A 19,321-nucleotide genomic window follows, 5' to 3' on the forward strand; every position below is an offset into this window, starting at 1 on the left:
CTCATGAATTCAGTAATCGCGGGACCTCAGCATATTTTATGGTTGGACACGAAATCAGGATGATGGTCGCAGAATAACCCTTCATACATGTTTTCAGTATAGCTATAAATACACCCTGGCTGAAAGTGTAAACGCTCCCTATGTTTTTATTTGAGATTTTTAAAGATTCATTTTAATTTACATCGAGGTTAGAGGATATTTGAAATATTTTATAGAAAATTTATGTCAAGTAACATAAATACATTTACCCCAGTATCATTTCTGAAAATCCACATATGAGTTGATAATGATAATAGATTTTATTGTTCTACACTACAAAATAGAACAATGAAATAAAATACAAACTTATTCAGTGCATTTCTTCAATGTCCCCCCTTTTATTTTTTGAACGGGCCAACTCAAAAAATTGAAATTTGGGATAATGAAATTAATGCATGAGTACTTTAATTTGAAGTGAAATTGACAGATTGGGACACGGCGCCATCTGGGAAAAAAATTATATGGAAAGAGGGGTCTTGTAACACATCATTTTGAAGGTCCTGAAGAAAACTTCACAACCCACAAGGGTTGTGACTTCATATACTAATATGAAGTCAATATCTTCAACTACTAAAAAATGAAAGAATTTTTAATAATTCAAATCAAATCAAATCAAATCCTTTATTTTCCTGTTCGACAATTTCATAAGTAATTGTATTAGGAATAGTCAGTAAAGCTAAAATTATAAACTACTACACTAAAACTAGAAGCACACACGAAAACGCATGCACACACCACATACACTTACGTTAAATAATCATCAACACTGTAATACGCATTCAGAACTAAAAAATATTTAATCTTTGTTTTGAGCATCTCTAATGTTTTGCTTTCTTTTATTTCAGTTGGTAAAATATTGAACAAACGAGGACCTGCAACATTAGGACCTTTAAGAGCAATCCGCCCTCGAGCTAGAGGAACGTGATATATTTTTTTTGGCCTAGTGTTAATTGTACGAGTAGAGCCTATTGAAGGAAAATGACTTTTATTTTGAAAAACGTAGACACAAATTTCCTTTATGTACAAGCAGGGTAAAGTCAGTATTTGTAATTTCTTGAAAAAAGGTTCACAGGACTCCATGTAACTTATACCAGTGATACTTCTGATGTTGTTTTTTTGAGCCAAAAAAACCTGCGTTGGTTGACCAACCCCAGAAACGTACACCATAGCGCAATCTCGACTCCACTTCAGCATAGTATATAATTTTTAGTTGATCTAGACTGAGAATATAGCTAAGATTTCGTATCTTGAATGCTAAAGAATGCAATTTTAGTGTAAGGCCATCACAATGTACTTTAAAGTTAAGATTTTTGTCAATTTCAACACCCAAAAACTTAGTACTTTTTGACAATGGAAGCAGCTGATTATTCACATCAATATATAGTGGGTCAAGAATTTTTTGATAATTACAAAATTGAATAATTACTGTTTTATTTGGATTGAAAACAAGCGAATTACTGGAAAACCACCAGTTCAATGATCTCATTGTTTGCTCGCATTTTCGTTGTATACTTGTTTGGTCGGAGCCTGTTACAATCGTGGCCTGAATACATTGACATTTAACTACATGATATGAGGCAATAAACTTGAGGTCAGTACAGAAGATGCTCAAAATGGTTGTCTTGAACTTCTTGACATATGAACAGCCTATCCGATATTCTACCCCGAATATTTTCGAACACAGTAACGTCAATATCTCTACAAATATTTATTATTCTCTGCCGTAAATCCAATATTGAAGCACGTTCAGTTTCGTTCACATTTTACTTCAAATAGCCCCATGAAAAAAAGTCCAAAGGTGTCAAATCTGGCGAGCGAGCTACCCATTCTGTAGGACCTTGACGTCCAATTCCACCACCGGGAAAAGTAGTATCCAAAAAGTTTTTTACTTGTCTAGTGTAATGTGGTGGAATACAATATCCAAATCGAATTCATTAGGATTCGCTTTTCGACTATTTCAATGATGAGAGGGTCAACAATAATTTCCACCATATTCAAACACAGTTCTCCTGTTGAATATTGATCAATAGAGGTCCTATAATATGGTTTCCCAATATTATTGTTCTAATTTTTCCTGGATATTGGCAAAACCGAAAACTAAATGAGAATATTCTAACTGAACAATGATGTTCATTGTCGTACTGATATTTTTTGTCGCTTTTATAAAAAAAAAATAACTTAACAAACTTCATCGGGTTGTTGAAATTGCCATATGGCAGATGAAAAGGAATATTTCTAGAAATATCGATGCAAATGGAGAAACATTTCTCACTTCCGTAGGTATACAATTATAAACCATATTGTTAAAAAAAGATTACTTGAGAAGAGAAGATTAGAACTGAGGAATTGTTAGCTGATTTTCAAGACATCACATCGCTCACATCGTAGATTTGTGTGCAAATACTCACTTTACTGTAAAGATACCGCGGTTTTTCAAACAACATAATTTTGTGTATGAGCGAACAGAAATAGAGTAAACGCCTTTTCCTCATATCTATACAACCTATTTCAGAAAATGCAGACGAAATATGACTACGTCGACGAAGACCACATATAAACCTGACCATATAAAGTAGCCCCATATTTGCATTCAGCATAGTTAAGGTGTGGCAGAACAAAGGATTCGCATAGCAGAATCTTACAGTTTCTTGTTGATATATATCTATTAGAGTGAATAAGTTTCAAATTAGTGAATGCTTTTTCATGACAAAGAAACACGATTACTAAATTTCAATTTCACTAGTTCGGACTTCCATTGTCGACTATATAAAATGATTTGAAATCCCTGAAACAACTAAAAAAGAAAAATTAAAAATGAATAGCAGAATATAACAATTATATTAAGCAAAATAAACCTGAAATGACTTAATAGTGAAATAAAATACAAGTAAAAATAGAACAATTGAATAAATAAAAAAAATTAAGAAATGAAAAAAGAAAATAAAAACAAAAAGGGAAGAGATTCCAAATCACGTTAGTTCACGTCGTTTCGATTGTAGATACTAACAATTGTAGATATTAACAATCGAAACGTCGTGAACTAACGTGATTTGGAATCTCTCCACTTCTTATTTTTATTTTCTTTTTTTTTTATTCATTCAATTGTTCTATTTTTACTTGTATTTTATTTCACTATTATTTCATTTCAGGTTTATTTTGCTTAATATAATTGTTATTTTCAGCTATTCAATTTTAATTCTTCTTTTTTAGTTGTTTCACGGATTTCAAATCATTTTATATAGTAGACAATGGAAGTCCAAACTAGTGAAATTCATCATGAAACATTGTCAATCACCTTCAAACAAACTTAATTTCAGTTCCTCTCACAACTGAAAAATATCAATAACGAATTGTCAAAAAACAGGTTTGAATTGTGTTTGTTTCTTTCTCGTGCTCCTTTGCGTCCAAAAGGAAATGCTTTCAATTCAGCTCCATTTATCGTCAAACAAAACTTCTTCCATAAGAAAGCCAAAGTTTGTGGATCGGAATTCATTTGGTCACCGGCAAGACGATAATGACTTTCTTTAAAGGACATGTGAAGTTGTGTGTCGTCTGCATAATAGTGAACTGAGAAGTGACATATATGTTCATGAAATTGCGAAGTATACATATTATACAGAAAGGGTCCAAGTATTGATCTTTGGGGCACTCCTTTTTTTATAATTGCAGAATGAAACAGGATTCCATCGAACAGCCAAGTCCTAACCCTTTCAGAAAGATATTGCTTGATAACATCCATCGCATCATCTGAGAATCCTTTGAAGTGTGAAAGAGCTAGGAGAAGATGGTGATTAATTTTGACAAAGGCCTTGGAGTAATTAACCAATACGAGAGTACACAGTTTGTCATCACCTAGGGCAGCAAATATGTCATCACTCACCTTTAACAATGATGTGGAACACCTATGTCCTTTGGGGAAAGCAGATTGGGTTCATGGTAAAATATAAAATTCATCTAGATAGAAGCGAATTGGCATGTCAACTATTTTTTCAAAACATTTTAATAGATCATATAAAATACTTATTAGACTTACATCACTCAAGTCAGTGGATTTTTTTCAAACTTCAGGAAATACTTCGTTTCCTGAACAAAAATTGAATATATGGTCAAGATAGGATAGATAGGAACAGCAAAATTATCTTGACTCTTACTTCGTCAACTTCTACTGCAGTTGATTTTGTGTACAGAAATATTTTCAAAGATTTCCATTTGATGTGTTGATGTCAATGTGAATGTATCTATCCCAGGAAGCTTACCAGAGGAGAAAAACTTTAAAGTTTCATTATAAGGTGATTCTAGTCCACTAGAAGTTATTTTGCCAAAAAAATCATTGATTCCCAGTATATGAGGGAATATCTACAGTTCTTCTGAAGATAACACCTAAGTTATTCAGTTCTTTCCACATATCATGGTAGTGATAGAACAGACTTTAGCTAGGAAACAGCAAGAGCTCCCTCAACAAGAAAGAGAAGCCACCACAACCAGTACTTGTACTTTCCAAGAATTGCGTTTACCGGATACTCTGCGAGTGCGGAGAATCATACATCGGTGAATCTAAGAGGCCATTGAAAGTTCGCATTGCTGAGCACAAGAAACACACACACAGCGAGGAGAAACCAGTAAATCTGGAATAGCAGAGCATGTTTGTACTTATCAACATAACATCAAGTGGGCTCAAGCTGAAATCATTCACAAAGAGGAACACTGGTTTAGGAGAAAATTCAAAGAAGCCGCGTATATGTTGTCTAAGAATGCATTTATTCAAGCTAGCATAGAGATACGTAACATATGGAAACCTCTAATCAAGCGGAAAACGACCAACTCCCGCCAAACGGTCTCCCGCTAAAACTACTGAAGCGGAGAGAGGGAAGAGGAGATAGGTGAAAGCACTCGAATGACCTATAAATAGTCAGATCTCGGATGAGTAAGTCCAGTTATCACCTGAAGACGTTTGTAGATACTTACAATCGAAATGTTATGACGTAATTTGGTTTGGAATTTTTTGATTTTTATTTTTCAGTTTTTGTTAATGATATTTTTTTAATTTTTTAATCTTCAGCTTGTGTTAATATTTCAATTTTTCAATTAAATTTTTTTGGTTGTTGCTTGCATGTTGTTTCATTGTAATTTCAGTCTTTTGTTTAATAAAATTGTTATTTTTTGGTTAATCTTTTTAATATTTTACAGATTCTTTCAGAGATTTCAAATCAATTTATATCATATTAGACAATGGAAGTCCGAAATGATGAAATTAATGATCCTGATTATGATTTATCTGAAGTAGTGTTTATCAAATTTTATTTCCGGCGAAAATGCTCAGTTTTTTTTCGAGCCTGTCGGAGTATGTACTGTTATGGTGAAAGTTTTGCATAAGTTGTCAACTTGTTTGTCTTCCGTCCCAGTTGGAAATCTGATTTAAATGAAAAATAAAGAGTTTCTTCATTGGAAAAAACAATTCAAGTGAATTAGTTTTCGTGCTGATCTGAAATTCTGATTTTTCGTTTCAATAACATAGAGAGTAATTCATGGATTTCAACTCAACTTTCAGGTATCAATAATTTCTTCTTCAAGAGAATTCGGGATTTTGAAGAGCATAGTTTCAAAGCTGCAGAAAACGAAGATGTTTTCTATATAAAAAAAATAAAGTAGACATTCATCTCCCATAATTTTGGATCTATTCATCATTTAAACTAGACTATATGTCTGTAGTTTCATAACAAATAACCTCAAAAAATTCAACGAATCTTGTATACTCACTTTTTGCTCTCATTCTTTCAGCATTCAGATTTCTCTCATTTTATTTCGATATTTATATTTCTAATTGAATATACACTTCATTGGTTTTTTAGTACAAAAGCAAAAATAAAGATCACTTAACTGAGAACAGTTCCTATTGCAAGGATGAAGAAATAAAATTCTACACCACTGGAACTTATCTAGCATGCAGCACTTCCAAGGTTCACAGATGACCCCATTGACTGGCCGTCACATTGTGTCGCAGCCAACTTCAAGTGGCTTTTGACGTTCTCCTGCTCCCGAAAGAGTCAGTAAAGTACTTGATCGCCCTCTCAAATTACAGTCCTATCGTTTTACCGACACAATGTGTCAACGTGAAATTAAGCAACTTCGACACAACAAACGCAACGAGAATGATGAAAACGGGATAAATATCTGAGGTTCCCAGGTGTCATATTTGCCTTGCATTTCTCTATGGGTAATCCAAAATGGACACTTATTCCGAGATAATTTGTTTATAGCATTCCGTTTTGTACTTTTTTATATGTTTATGGAAAAGACTGATTTCCTTTCGAATTCTCTATAATATGTATAACACTGGCTACATTTCCTGAAGAAGACTGCTCGTTTTCCTTTCAAAAATTGACCTTTTCTGTTCGATTTCACTAATTTGCACCGTTCTCGAGATTATTGTGATGAGATGATAGCTTGTGATGATATCTCAAATGAGAAACGAAAAAAACATTTTTTCATCTCCATCTCCATAAAAAAATGTGGGAAAACTTTTGTTGACAGGAAAGAAGCAATCAAGTTCGAAATAAACTCTTTACAGAAATGTATTTATTATGCACAGAAGTTACTCTCAGATACAAACTGAAAGAAAATCTCTTCTAAAACAACAACTTTTACTTCAATATTGAATCACACAGTACTTTCGAAACAACTACTCTCATATGAACTTTGAATTATACCAAATTCACTTTTTTCCATTCAGTTTGGTTCTCCAAAAATTGTTTGAAAAATTTTGGAAGTTTTTCAAAAAACAATTTTATATTCAACTTGCATTATATTTCAATGGTTTAATTTCGTATCGACTGTAAGGAAAATGTCTGTATGGATACAAATGTATGGGATACGTATCGAAACATATAAATATAATATTACTATATCGATATTAGAATTGATGAATGAAATCTTTAACTTCTACCAAATAATTATAAAGAGTGGGGCACCGAAAACGAAACAGATCGAATATCTTCAGAACGCATGTGGTCTGGAGAAATGCAAAAACATGTCGATTTGTAATCCAAAGGGGACATCTTCCTATCATATCCTCAACTGTCATACCTCTTCCTCACCCCTTGGTGACTATCACCCAAACAATTTGAATAGGGAAAGTAGTAAGTGTGACACATCGTTAAAAAGGCAATTTCATAAGGAATTCACCCATGTCAATTTCAGCTACCTAACTTTCGATTTCGGCGCCTTCTTGCGGGAAAAAACTGTTCCGTATTCCAAATTATGATACTTCATTCGCAAGCTAATTTGACATAAATTCGGTGACAATGCACTTCACAAAATTGTGTTCGACGATCAAAGTCGTCTTCGTTAAGTTCCTGAACCAGTTCAATTTTGTATGGATGGAATTTGTGAGCTTTCAAAATTTGCCCGACGGTACGTCGACTTACTTCAGATAATTCGGCAAGCTTTCGTGTACCAAGAGTTGGATCCGCAGGAACCTGTCCTAAAACTGCTACCTCCACTGCTCCGTTTCTTACTGTGTTGATCTGTTTTATTTGACACAGATCCCGTTTGTCGAAATTTTGAAATTAGTTCCAAAACGTATTTACGGTGTACGTTTTTGTTTGAGTGTTGCTCATTGAAAATTCCACTAGCTCTGTTAGCATATTCATTATTTTTGAAATAATATTCAATGATTTCTACCCTATCCTGAGTAGAATTAATCATTTTTTATCTTACTCGTTAATGTACCTGACGCACTGCTGTCAAGAAACTGACACAAATAAGCACTGAAACAAAAGGTTTTTTATCATACCAATACATAGGCGTAGTAAGTCAATTGTTATTCCAAAGGTACGAGTGTCATCAAATAACTTCAGATGTGCTCAAAAACGTCAGAAGGCGTTTCGAGAATAAGTTATACTCATTTATGGCAGTTCATGGCGGACACTTTGAGCATCTACTGTGAATTGAAGTAGTTTGCGATGATTGGATTATGTAATTTTTTCCATTGTTGTTCTTTTTTCGTGAATTGTTCACATTACCTTTCAAATAAAATGTGAATTGAAGAAAGGAAGAGAGCGCCAAAATGAAAAGTTAAGTAGCGAACACTCACATGTCTGAATTCCTTATGGAATTACCTTTTAAATTCTGTGTCATACTTAGTACTTTCCCTAATCAAATTGTATGAGAGACCAAGGGGTGGGGAGAGAAGTATGACAGTTGAGGTTACGATAGGATTTGTCCCCCTTGGATTTAAAATTGACGTGTTTTTGCATTATGTTCACAACACATGGGTTTTGAAGAGTTCGTTTTCGGTATCGGGTTAAATCGAACCATAATTACAAATTTCGTCGGCCATTTTGGAGCCACCATTTTTATTTTTTGCATTGAAAAACAATTCATAATTTCCGACCCTGAAAACCACCACTTATCAATTTTGAATCAAATCGGACCATAATTGCAAATCTTTTTCGCCATTGTGAAGCCGCCATCTTGTTTTTTCCCCTAGAAAAACTCCATAATGCATTATCACCGAATTTATGTCAAATTAGCTTGCGAATGAAGTATCATAATTTGGAATACGAAACAGTTTTTTTCCCGCAAAAAGGCGCCAAAATCGAAAGTTAGGTAGCTAAAATTGACAAGGCTAAATTCCTTATGAAATTACCTTTTTAACGATGTGTCACATTTACTACTATTCAAATTGTTTGGGTGAAAGTCACCGAGGCGTGGGGAAAGAGGTATGACTGTTGAGGTTATGATAGGAAGATGTCCCCCTTGGATTAAAAATCGACGTGTTTTTGCATTTTTTTCAGAACACATGTGTTTTGAAGATATTCGATCTGTTTCGTTTTCGGTGCCCCACCCTGTATAATACTTTTGTAGTAGTGGAATATCTGCTGAAGAATATATTGAATGGAAAACTATATACTTTGTTTCACTATCAGATGATATGATGATATCGAAGTGACTAGCAAAACTTCAATACTTGGAAGTAATTCATTAGATTTATTCGAAGGTAAAAATTTCGTTTCATGAACTACACCGGAAACAATTTTATTCCACAAACCTTATTTTCAAAATTATCCCGACATGTTTTGCTATCACAGTAGTTTTTTCCTAGTAAATAACATGTGAATAATAGACGGAATAATATATGGAACACTATCATCCTTACGGACGGACTTTCTGTCGGAAGTTTCTGAATATAACACTTGGCTACTCATCTCATCAGTACCGTTCTGGATAGCATCGCAAGATGAGGCACTGAATTTATTCAAAACATTATGACTGTATGTCACGAAATAGTAAAATCAACTCACTCATGTCCAGACAGGACGTATATTCACACGCTTATTCGATTCAACTTCAGCAATAGGAATCGTGTTCGAATTGAAAGGGGTATATTTTGAGGAGAGATTATTTTCAGGTGAAGAAATATTTTTGGCTTTCTATTTCTTCGTCTCAAAAAAATGAGAGGAAACTCTCGAAAAAAAAACAACAATTGAACACATTCTCACATATATGGATAGATCATGCACAGAAGTTATTTTCAGATATTCACTGGAACAAGAAGCCAAAATCATTTCTGTCCCAAAAACGAAATAAAGACCTTGCTGTCATTATGAAAACTGAAAAATAAAAATTTGTCAAAAAATGTTTGCCTATTCAAATATTTCAAAAATTTTTTCACATTGTTCACTTTCATTTCAGGATGATTAGTTGATTCATGATTGAGTTGAGCAGTAGTTTCATTATTTCCTAGAAATATGTTAATTTATAGGAATTTAGAGCTCGCTGATATGCAGATGTGTTGACTGTGCCAATGGAATATTTTTTCCGTTCGTAATTATACAATAAGATATTCGCAAATATACATTGCAAAATCGGTTTTTTACTTTCAAAAAATACAGTCGGAGATAGAACATCACTCACCTACTGCTGAAACAACCCAAGTCGAAAAATCACCTCTGAATCGAATAGAAGAGCAACCATAAAATAGTACTGAAGAGTTTGCTCAACATCTGAACTTCGGCCTCCAATTCGTTTGAAGGATTTTGTTAGATGATCTACTTTTTATGTCTATTGGAAATAATGGAAATTATTTCCAATATTTGTTTTCTTGTTGGGTCTGTAGGCAACCAATCGCAAATGACCAGATTCATTGGTCACTTTTTTTGAGGTGTATCATAGATAAACAAACTCATGATTTCACAGTGGTGTTTCAATTATTTTCTTGGGCCTGGAGAATTTGTTCTCAAATGTCAAATATATTCACCGAATACCGACTTGAAATATATAGTTTCTTATGAAAATCAAATATAAAAATATCAAAAGTGAAAACGTGCATACCGCTATATCAATTTGTGATCTGGTAGAAAAAAAAGGTATTTCTCAAATTTCAGTAACAAAATGGGAAAAGTGAGAAACTCAAATACTCATTTGTATAGATCGTTCTGGAGATTTTCATTTAAACAACCAACTAGAAACAGAAACAAATTTTAATGAAGATTTGTTAGGATGCTTTCTATTATAAACTTTATTATTATTACTGTCATTCGGGATATCGTTCAAGAATGACTCCTAATTTGAAATTTTCGTAATATGAGTCGAATGATAAGTAAAGAATACTACTTGTCAGAAATGTTTATTACTCGTACGAATAATACGACAAAGTTTATTTCATGTTTTCCGCTATATTCTCACCATTTTTGAGAATGCTAGTATACATATACAGAATAGCAGCAGATGAAGCCGACTTTCTAAAATACTTCATCATGTACTTTCATAACAATAATTTTTGGAGTGGAAAAAATCCACGAACTATCGCGGAAATATATTATCATCAAAACTATCAAGAGTAATTTCACCGTATTGAGGAATGAGGTTATTAGTGTGACACATGTGCAGGTAATATCTCTGAAAATGCAATATTGTCACATATCTATAATGATAGGGCTTCCAAACAATTTTCTCCAAATCTATCAATAGTATCTCTTGTGGCTTACATTTCGACTTGAATTCAAGTGCAAGTTTCATCAAAACTGGTTCAAAAATTTTGATGATATTGACTCATACGTATAAATTTGACAATCTGACTTATTGATACGAGCTACGGGTATAGTGTCAATGCAGAAACATCTTGAGACCATAACTTTTAATGCATTAAAAAAATTTTTGAAATCATTTAGTAGAAATCTGCAACGTAAAATTAAAAAATATTGCAGGTCATCCGATACGAGTTAATGGAAAGTAATCGAAAAAATGAATCTATTTGAAAAAAAATTGAATCAATATTTTCACATTTATACAAAATCAATCAACCTATGGAGTCAATAGTAGGTATATACTCATGAGTTTTTCAAGTTCAGTGACAGCACTCGAGTAAAATATCTATCAAACATAATTTCATAAACTACTCCTCACGATTTGATCTCCACAAAAATGTGGATCTTCATCAGGTAACGGCCCAATCAATAAAAAATATATCAAATATAATATAAAATGATGACTCGATGGCTTTGTTGACATGGATCTCAAAAAACAACTGTAAACCCCTAATTTTGTTTGAACTTTCGATTTAGTTTTGGTTAATTGCGATTGAATATGAGAATTTCATTCCACATTTCTGACTCCATATCTGATCTATCATTCCAAATATCTCCTAAACGGCGTGGAATATCTGAATCAAACAGGACACAGAAATATTTGAATCGAACAGGACACAGAAATATTTGAACACAACATGAGCAAATAGTGAAGTAACCAATGACGTTAAATTACAAAACTTTCCGCAGGTGGCCTTCATTCTGAATTAGATCTGAACTAACATCAAAGTAAGTTTCCATTCTTTCTGTGTTTCAAGATTGGAAAACCATATATGGTAGAACGCCCTGTATAACGAAGACAACTGAACGCTTCCAGAAATGCAATATGCCTTTGTCTATTACCCCTTTGTCTCTAACAGAAACCTTTGATAATTAATACATGTCGAGATTCTAGCATTGTGAACAGGAACTGAGAATTCCGTTTACACTACAGTTGAGTTATTTATAGGTACTACGATGTGTTTGTACACCTAAAAGCTGTTATTTAACAGGAAACAGTTAATCAAGTGCGAAGCGTAGTGAATAATTCGAAAACTTTCAATATTTCATCGTGGATTAATAAATAAGATGATTTTTGGTATTAACCAGGGCAACTGAGCAATTCAAACCCACTACTCTGCATTTACAGTTATAATGCCTACGTTTTGGCAGAACTATTTTTTCTCTTCATCAATACAATAAAAAATATTTCATCAATTTCAACGTCATGAAAATACAGTAACGAAAATTCATTAAAAAAATTGATAACCTTCAATATCATCCACCCAAAATATACTTTTGCTTTCCATTCATAGGTTGTTGCGCTCGATATTTCTGAGACCTTTGACCGTGTGCGGCATGAAGGTTTGCTGGACAAATTTCGATGCTATGGATTGTCGGATAATTTTTTTATGGCTCTCCAGCTTTCTGAAAGAACGTTTCCTGCAAGTGTGCGTCGATGGATATCTCTCGAATACTTTTACCAATAACGCTGGTGATCCATAGGGATACATGTTGTCTCCAACCCTCTTTTTATTGTATGTCAACGACTCATTGAAAAAAATCAAGAATCCAATATACTGCTTTGCTGACGATAGCACACTTGTCTCGTCATTCTATTTAGATTCCAGGACATTGGCTGCGGATGCACATCTTCACCAGCAGCAGAAAGTTGCATATCTTGATGAGGATCTAGAGGTGATTTTGAGTTGGGGTGGAATTAACCAGGTGTAATTCAATGCAACGAAAACCTAGGTATCGGTTTTCTCCAAAAAGATAGATGTCTCCAAACCGGATATAATGATGTCAGGACAGACAATTCCACTTTCTGCTTCGATAAGTCTGTTGGAGAATGAATGGACACCAATATGTCTTTGCACAGTCATGTCGCTGGAATTGTAAAGGCGGCTTGCTATTCCAAAGCTGGAAACACTGTTCAGAACCAGGAAACTGTACAGACTTCAGCAACTTTTGATGCTTCATAAAGCTCAGATCAGATCTTCTTTGGAGTTTTGATCTTATGTATGGATCTCCACCCCTAAGCATATCCTGAAGTTGCTAGATTTCATCCAAAGAAGAGCCATTTGCCTGATAGGAGACACGAAGCTCACTTTGTAACGTAATAATTACTGCAGATTTACCAGGCTGGTGCAGTGGATATTGGAGTTGTGTTCTTTGGACTGACTTGCCAGTTTCAGATTGTATTAGGTGTCAAACAAGGTTCTTGAAATTGAATTTTGGCTGGACGCCATAATTTTTTGTTTTTAGAGAAAGGACTCCGTATCTTCCGTAATAATTGAAGTAGTTTTTTTTTTTGGTTTTGACATCAAAACATGAACGAAATTGTTTAAGAGAAACTCGACTGTTGTTTTCACATGAATAATTTATTTTTCATTTTGTTGTCAGGAAAGTTATTCCTTCTCAATAAGAGAGAAAATGGTAATTTTGTGAGGGGAACGGAAACATGTAATCAGTGAGGTTTTAGGATGGGTAATGTTAGTTCATATACTCATTTTCCCATTATTTAAAAAAAACAAGGATATTTTGTGGCGAAAAATGTTATGTAATTCAAACTTCTTTCGAAGTATTACTTTCAAAATCACATTTTCAATTAAAAAACAAAACAATCAATTTCAAATTATTTAACTATTGTAAATTTTATATTTTCGTGTCTTCTATGAAATTTCCCTCCAATCGAACACATTTTTCTATGCGCCTTTTATTATTTCCTCCAACTCTTCTCAGTTCTCTAGGTGTGATTTCTCTACACGCTTGTATAATTCTTGCACGGAGATCTTCCTTGTTTGTTAGCCTATCCTTATAAACTTCATTTTTAAAATTCCCCTATAAATAAAAATCCAGTGGAGTTAAATCTGGGGATCGTGGTGGCCATACTACGAGAGGGCTATTGGGTCCTATCCATTTCATAGGTAGATTCCTATTCAACCAAATTCTCGTTATGCCACTATTGTGAACTGGTGAACCATCTAACTGAAAAATCATGCTGTGTCTCACATCCAAAGGTAGTTCTTCCAACACATCGGAAAATGCATTTCCGAGAAAATCAACGAATAGTCGTCCGTTTAAATTTTGATCGAAAAAAAAGGCCTGATAATATTTTCGTTCAGAATACTAGACCAAACATTAACTTTCTGAGATATTTGGTCTCTACAATTCAATACCCAATTTGGATTTTGTTCAGCCCAAAACGTCATGTTCTGGGACGATACAACAGCATTCGTGGTAAAGGTAGCCTCATCACTGTATAAGATATACTTTAAAAAATTCCTGTCATTGAGATAATTTCCCTGCATCCATAAACAATACTCCATACGGCGGATTTCATCTCCTTCGTATGTAAAAATTTGGGTTTGAACGCATGCATTTTATGCCTCTTTAAACACCTCCATATTTTACTGCGGCTCATATTGAGTTGAAGCGATAAGTATCTCAAACTAATTCTAGGATCAGCTTGATGAGCCGCCAATATAGTATCATCATCAATATGATGTTTTACAATTTTTCTGTCCTTTGTTACTTGGCCGGTGCTCATGAATAGATTATATATTTTATGTACAGTTCCAGGGTGTACAGCTACCTCTAGCGGGTGTCTTCTATTGAATTGAACGGCCACTTCACAGACCTCACCCCTTCACCAACAATTAAAACAATTTCAATTTTTGCTTGAAGTGACAGACGTGCTATGTTGAACTTTGTCAATCAAAATGAGCTGATAACAGTTGAAATGGGAACTTCCGAAATATTAAAATATGAACAGGAACTCACGAACAGAAAACAACTGGAACACAAGAACAATATCCAACACAAATACAGGAACAATAAACACAATGGGAACAAAAACACGGCAGAAACAACAGGAACAATGGTGATTCAAAGAACAACAATACTAGAAACAACAAATGCAATGAAAACTGGTCTGGGGGTTAATATAACAAGATATTTCAACAATATTGTCAGGTTGACAGTAAATATCAATGAGCAACTGTTTTCCATGGTGATTTCAGGGCACCGCATGATTCAATGAAACTGATGTATTTCAATCCCTTCAAATGATTTCAGACAACAATTCAGCAAATAGGTAAAATAATTTAAATTCGACCTGTTCACCGAGTGCGAGTTTTTCTTCAAAAATTAACAGTTGTTTCGGTGTTGCAATGAGTATGAAAATTAATTTCGTTTCGGATGGTAAACTGTTTCCTCAATATTTTGATAAATGACCCCGCACATTTCTCATGAGGAATGGCTTGCCTTGAATTTTGCCGAAATTTTGATATGTTTTAGTTCTTGATGTGCTGATTGGAAGTGTCGACAGCCAAAGCTCAGAATTGTACAGTTTTTCGAGATGTGAACCTTTGAATATAGATTTTTTCCATTTTTTGCAGTTTTTGCTCATCAATCGAGGGTCGGTCGGTGGCCAGGCGGTTCGACGCGGGTGCTTTGTTCACTTACTCGAATTGACTTCCGTGTTGGTCGGTGGTTCAAGCCCTAGTCTGAACGAACGATTTTCAGTTGCTATCCTCCAACCCGTGTTAGGAATCACACGTTGAAAGGTAAGACCTCGTTAATCCTTAGCTCGCACAAGTTTCGACTTCTGAGGGTTGTCGTCCGTAGGGGTGCGACAGCTGGTTAACGGAAAACAGATATTGAATCGAGAACTCTCACTTCTGGTTGGGATAGAGTTTGAATGTTTAGCAACCAAAATTATTTTCACGAATAATCTTCTTCAGTTATAATAGATGCCACCATCGATGATTTTTCATACACTGCTCCATACTATCTCGATAATCTGAGAATGTGGTGCTGTGACATTTTCCTCAGATAGGCTCAAAAGGGATGATAGCATCTCACAGCATCTGTATCTTTCATACCTGAGAGTACTCTCTAGATAGAATGAAGGGGTTCAGGTATTGGAAGCGAACTATTTTGCGCCGTAATAAGTTTTACCTAAAAATGGGGTGTTCCATTGCGAGTGACGGACAGTGTATATCACTTTGGCCAACCCCATTCAGGCGGTAGGTACATTTTGAGAATTTCCATCAGTCATGAGAGTTTCATCGTTCCACCTCGAATATTACTGAAGATACGGGGGTGTTTCGAAATGAGACAAATTCGGATTTTTCAGGACTGAATTTTTTCCGAAAAGAAAAGTATAATTGTAGTGAGTTGGTAGTCCTGATCACGAATCTGAAGGAATTTTGAGCCTATTTTGCCCCCTTATATGTTTTACCGTAAAAATGGGGTGTTCCATCGCGAGTGGCGGGCAGTGTATATCACTTTGGCCAACCTCATTCAGGTGGTAGGTGCATTTTGAGAATTTCCATCAGTCATGAGAGTTTCATCGTTCCACCTCGAATATTACTGAAGATACGGGGGTGTTTCGAAATGAGACAAATTCGGATTTTTCAGGACTGAATTTTTTCCGAAAAGAAAAGTGTAATTGTAGTAAGTTGGTAGTTCTGATCACGAATCTGAAGGAATTTTGAGCCTATTTTGTCCCCTAATATGTTTTACCGTAAAAATGGGGTGTTCCATCGCGAGTGGCGGACAGTGTATAATCACTTTGGGCAACCCCATTCAGGTGGTAGGTGCATTTTGAGCATTTCCATCAGTCCTAAGAGTTTCATCGTTCTACCTCGAATATAACGGAAGATACGGGGGTGTTTCCATGAGAAGTGAGACCTAGTTGATATGCCACAACGTTTCTTCATTTGAATTTCATCTGACTGAAAATGTTGAGATTCCTTCTACTCATCGCGACAAGCTTTTATTATAATTTCAATTCTTTAAAGTATAAATGAATGTGGTAAATGTGATTCAAAATTTCATTTTGATCTTTTTAGGGAACTTGAATAAAAGCTTGTTTTAAAAGTTTTTTATCATTATTTTATTTTACATTTTTCAGTTTTAATCGATAGTTATCGATCAATACGAAAGTCCATCTATAAAACGGAGAGTCCTTCAACAAAAAAACTTGAGGAACCAATGCTAATGATGTCCATCTCACCAAATTACACAAGTCATGGTATGCCTCTTGTGCCTATTACTCACATTGCGTGATGAACCCCCTCACTCTAGGAACTTAGAGAGTGGTAGATAATAATATTTTTTTACAATGCAAATTAATATGGGTTTTTAAAACCTACTACACCATTTATTGTCTTCTTTTTAGGGTCGAAAGTAGGTATTTGAAGGTAAAAGCTTGATTTCATTTTTTTTCTTAAAATATATTTTTTTATTGAAGCCAACCCTGGATGTGGTATTTCATGGTGGGCCTACCAACTGCCCATCGTAAACGAATGCGTATACAAAATTTCGTGTCCCTGCTATTTATCGCTGAGGTGATCTCTCATTTGGAGCCGATCCTGGTAGCGGCATCAGGTCACGTTTATGATAAACATGCATTGTCATTGGTTCTGGACCAGCATGCAAAATTTCAGGTCAGTCGGATACCGTGAAGTGGATCAAATTCAACTTGCAAGATTTGTTAACATAGGTACACACAAGTCAAGTTAAATAAAAGCTTTCAATAATAAAGAGGTAGTTAAAACGGTAATTAAAGATCTGAAAAATTCAAAATAGTTACTATAAGTACCCAATTATATTTTCGAGAAGCGAACATTTGAATCATCACTAGGTAGAGATGGCAACGTTGCATTGTGCAAGAAGGTTGAATCAGAAGATAATTCTATAAATCTGAAGATAGTCGTCAAAATTTCCTTCACCGTGAAATTTTCTGTCATAAATCTTTTATTATGGTACGTAGACCATCGGAATCAGAAAACAGTGAAATGGCAAGGTAATGAATTTTCGTAATTTTGACCCTCAAAGATTTCTATGTAGCCAGCTATTCTGCATAGCATGTGGAGAGATTTATCAGATTCAGCGATTTCAGGATAATTCAGCAGGTACGATACTTCTGTAATATTTGAAACTGATTAATGAGAATTTTAAAATTCACGTAATTTTTCCAAGTTGTAATTCAAATTCGAAAAGACAAACGGCTTGAACAGCAAAAGACTTACCTGGGGTCCAATAATCAGTTACTTAATAGTTTCATGTCTTCTGAAGGGTTCTTATAACGATGCAACAGCATGAAAAGCGTGGAGAAGCAGGATAAATCGAAGTGGGAAATTTTTGAATTTCTCCAAAGTGTCCCAAATAAACACAACACGTGATTTTGTACGAACTAATGAGAAATAGGAATACTTCAACAATCAAATGTAGAAATGATCGCAAACTTTCAACAACTGCCGGTAAAGCCGATTTTCTTGTCTTTTTGGGGCTGTCTTGTTTTTTGGCTGTTTTGGTGTGATGGTAGTCGGTTGGGATGGCGTGAATGGTTTGTTCCACTCATTCAATTTACGTCAGGTGGAATAATGGTTCGAGCCGCGCGGCAGGATGAACGATTTTCACCGTTTACCGCCCAACCCGTGATAGGAATCGCACGTTAAAATATAATACCTCTTTAATTCTTAGTTTTCACTTTTTGAAGGTTGTCGTTTGGATGGGGGCCACATCTGGTTGACAGGGAAATTGGAGTGAAACAGTTTCATATGCACACCTCATACCCCCCGTTACTAGAATGTTTTGCGCTATGTCACACATGGAGTGGGATTAAGTTTTCGATTCTTTCTGCAGTCCCAAGACCATCAAAAAATCTTTCCAGATGTATTTAGTTTCAAAGCGCATATATTCACCGTGTTCGTCCATAACTCATCGACTTCAGTGCCCCGTTATTCTCATAATTGCAAAATCTGCAGTTCAAAGCATGGAAATACGGATATGGAAACAGTTTTGCAGTTTGCAGACTTTCATGGGGTTAATTTTTGCCATTTCACGAGCGCATAAAATTTGACGTCCAAATTTCAACCGAACCTTGCGAAAGTATACTTTTTCAACTATTAAAAAGTCGAGCCAACTCGAGCTGTATTGGTAATTTTCTCATGAAGGATTATTTAAAATTTCATAATCTGAAAGTAGGTATTTAAAAAAGGTTTTTATTAAAGTTCGCTAATGGATTCGACAAAGTTCCGTCTAATGGAAGGAAGTCATCTGATGAAATTATAGATTATCATAAAAAATATTTCACAGAATTTGAGCAGTTCGACGGAAACCTGAAAATTGAGTTATTGTGAACTATTCTGGTGACAAATGAGTTATTGAATTGGCAGATAACTGAAAAAATACTCAAGATG

The 19,321-nt window shown here is 34.7% G+C and overlaps 1 protein-coding gene across 7 annotated transcripts in view; it reads right to left on the reverse strand.

The window, feature by feature from the left end:
- The window catches only part of LOC111504836 (uncharacterized), a 1,217,253-nt gene that overhangs the window by 747,383 nt on the left and 450,549 nt on the right, over positions 1-19,321 (reverse strand). The window lies entirely within an intron of this gene.

Source organism: Leptinotarsa decemlineata, unplaced genomic scaffold (genome assembly GCF_025532065.1).
Source record: "Leptinotarsa decemlineata unplaced genomic scaffold, Ldec_3_MD MMD2_tig00026307_RagTag_RagTag, whole genome shotgun sequence".
Lineage (NCBI taxonomy): Eukaryota > Metazoa > Arthropoda > Insecta > Coleoptera > Chrysomelidae > Leptinotarsa > Leptinotarsa decemlineata.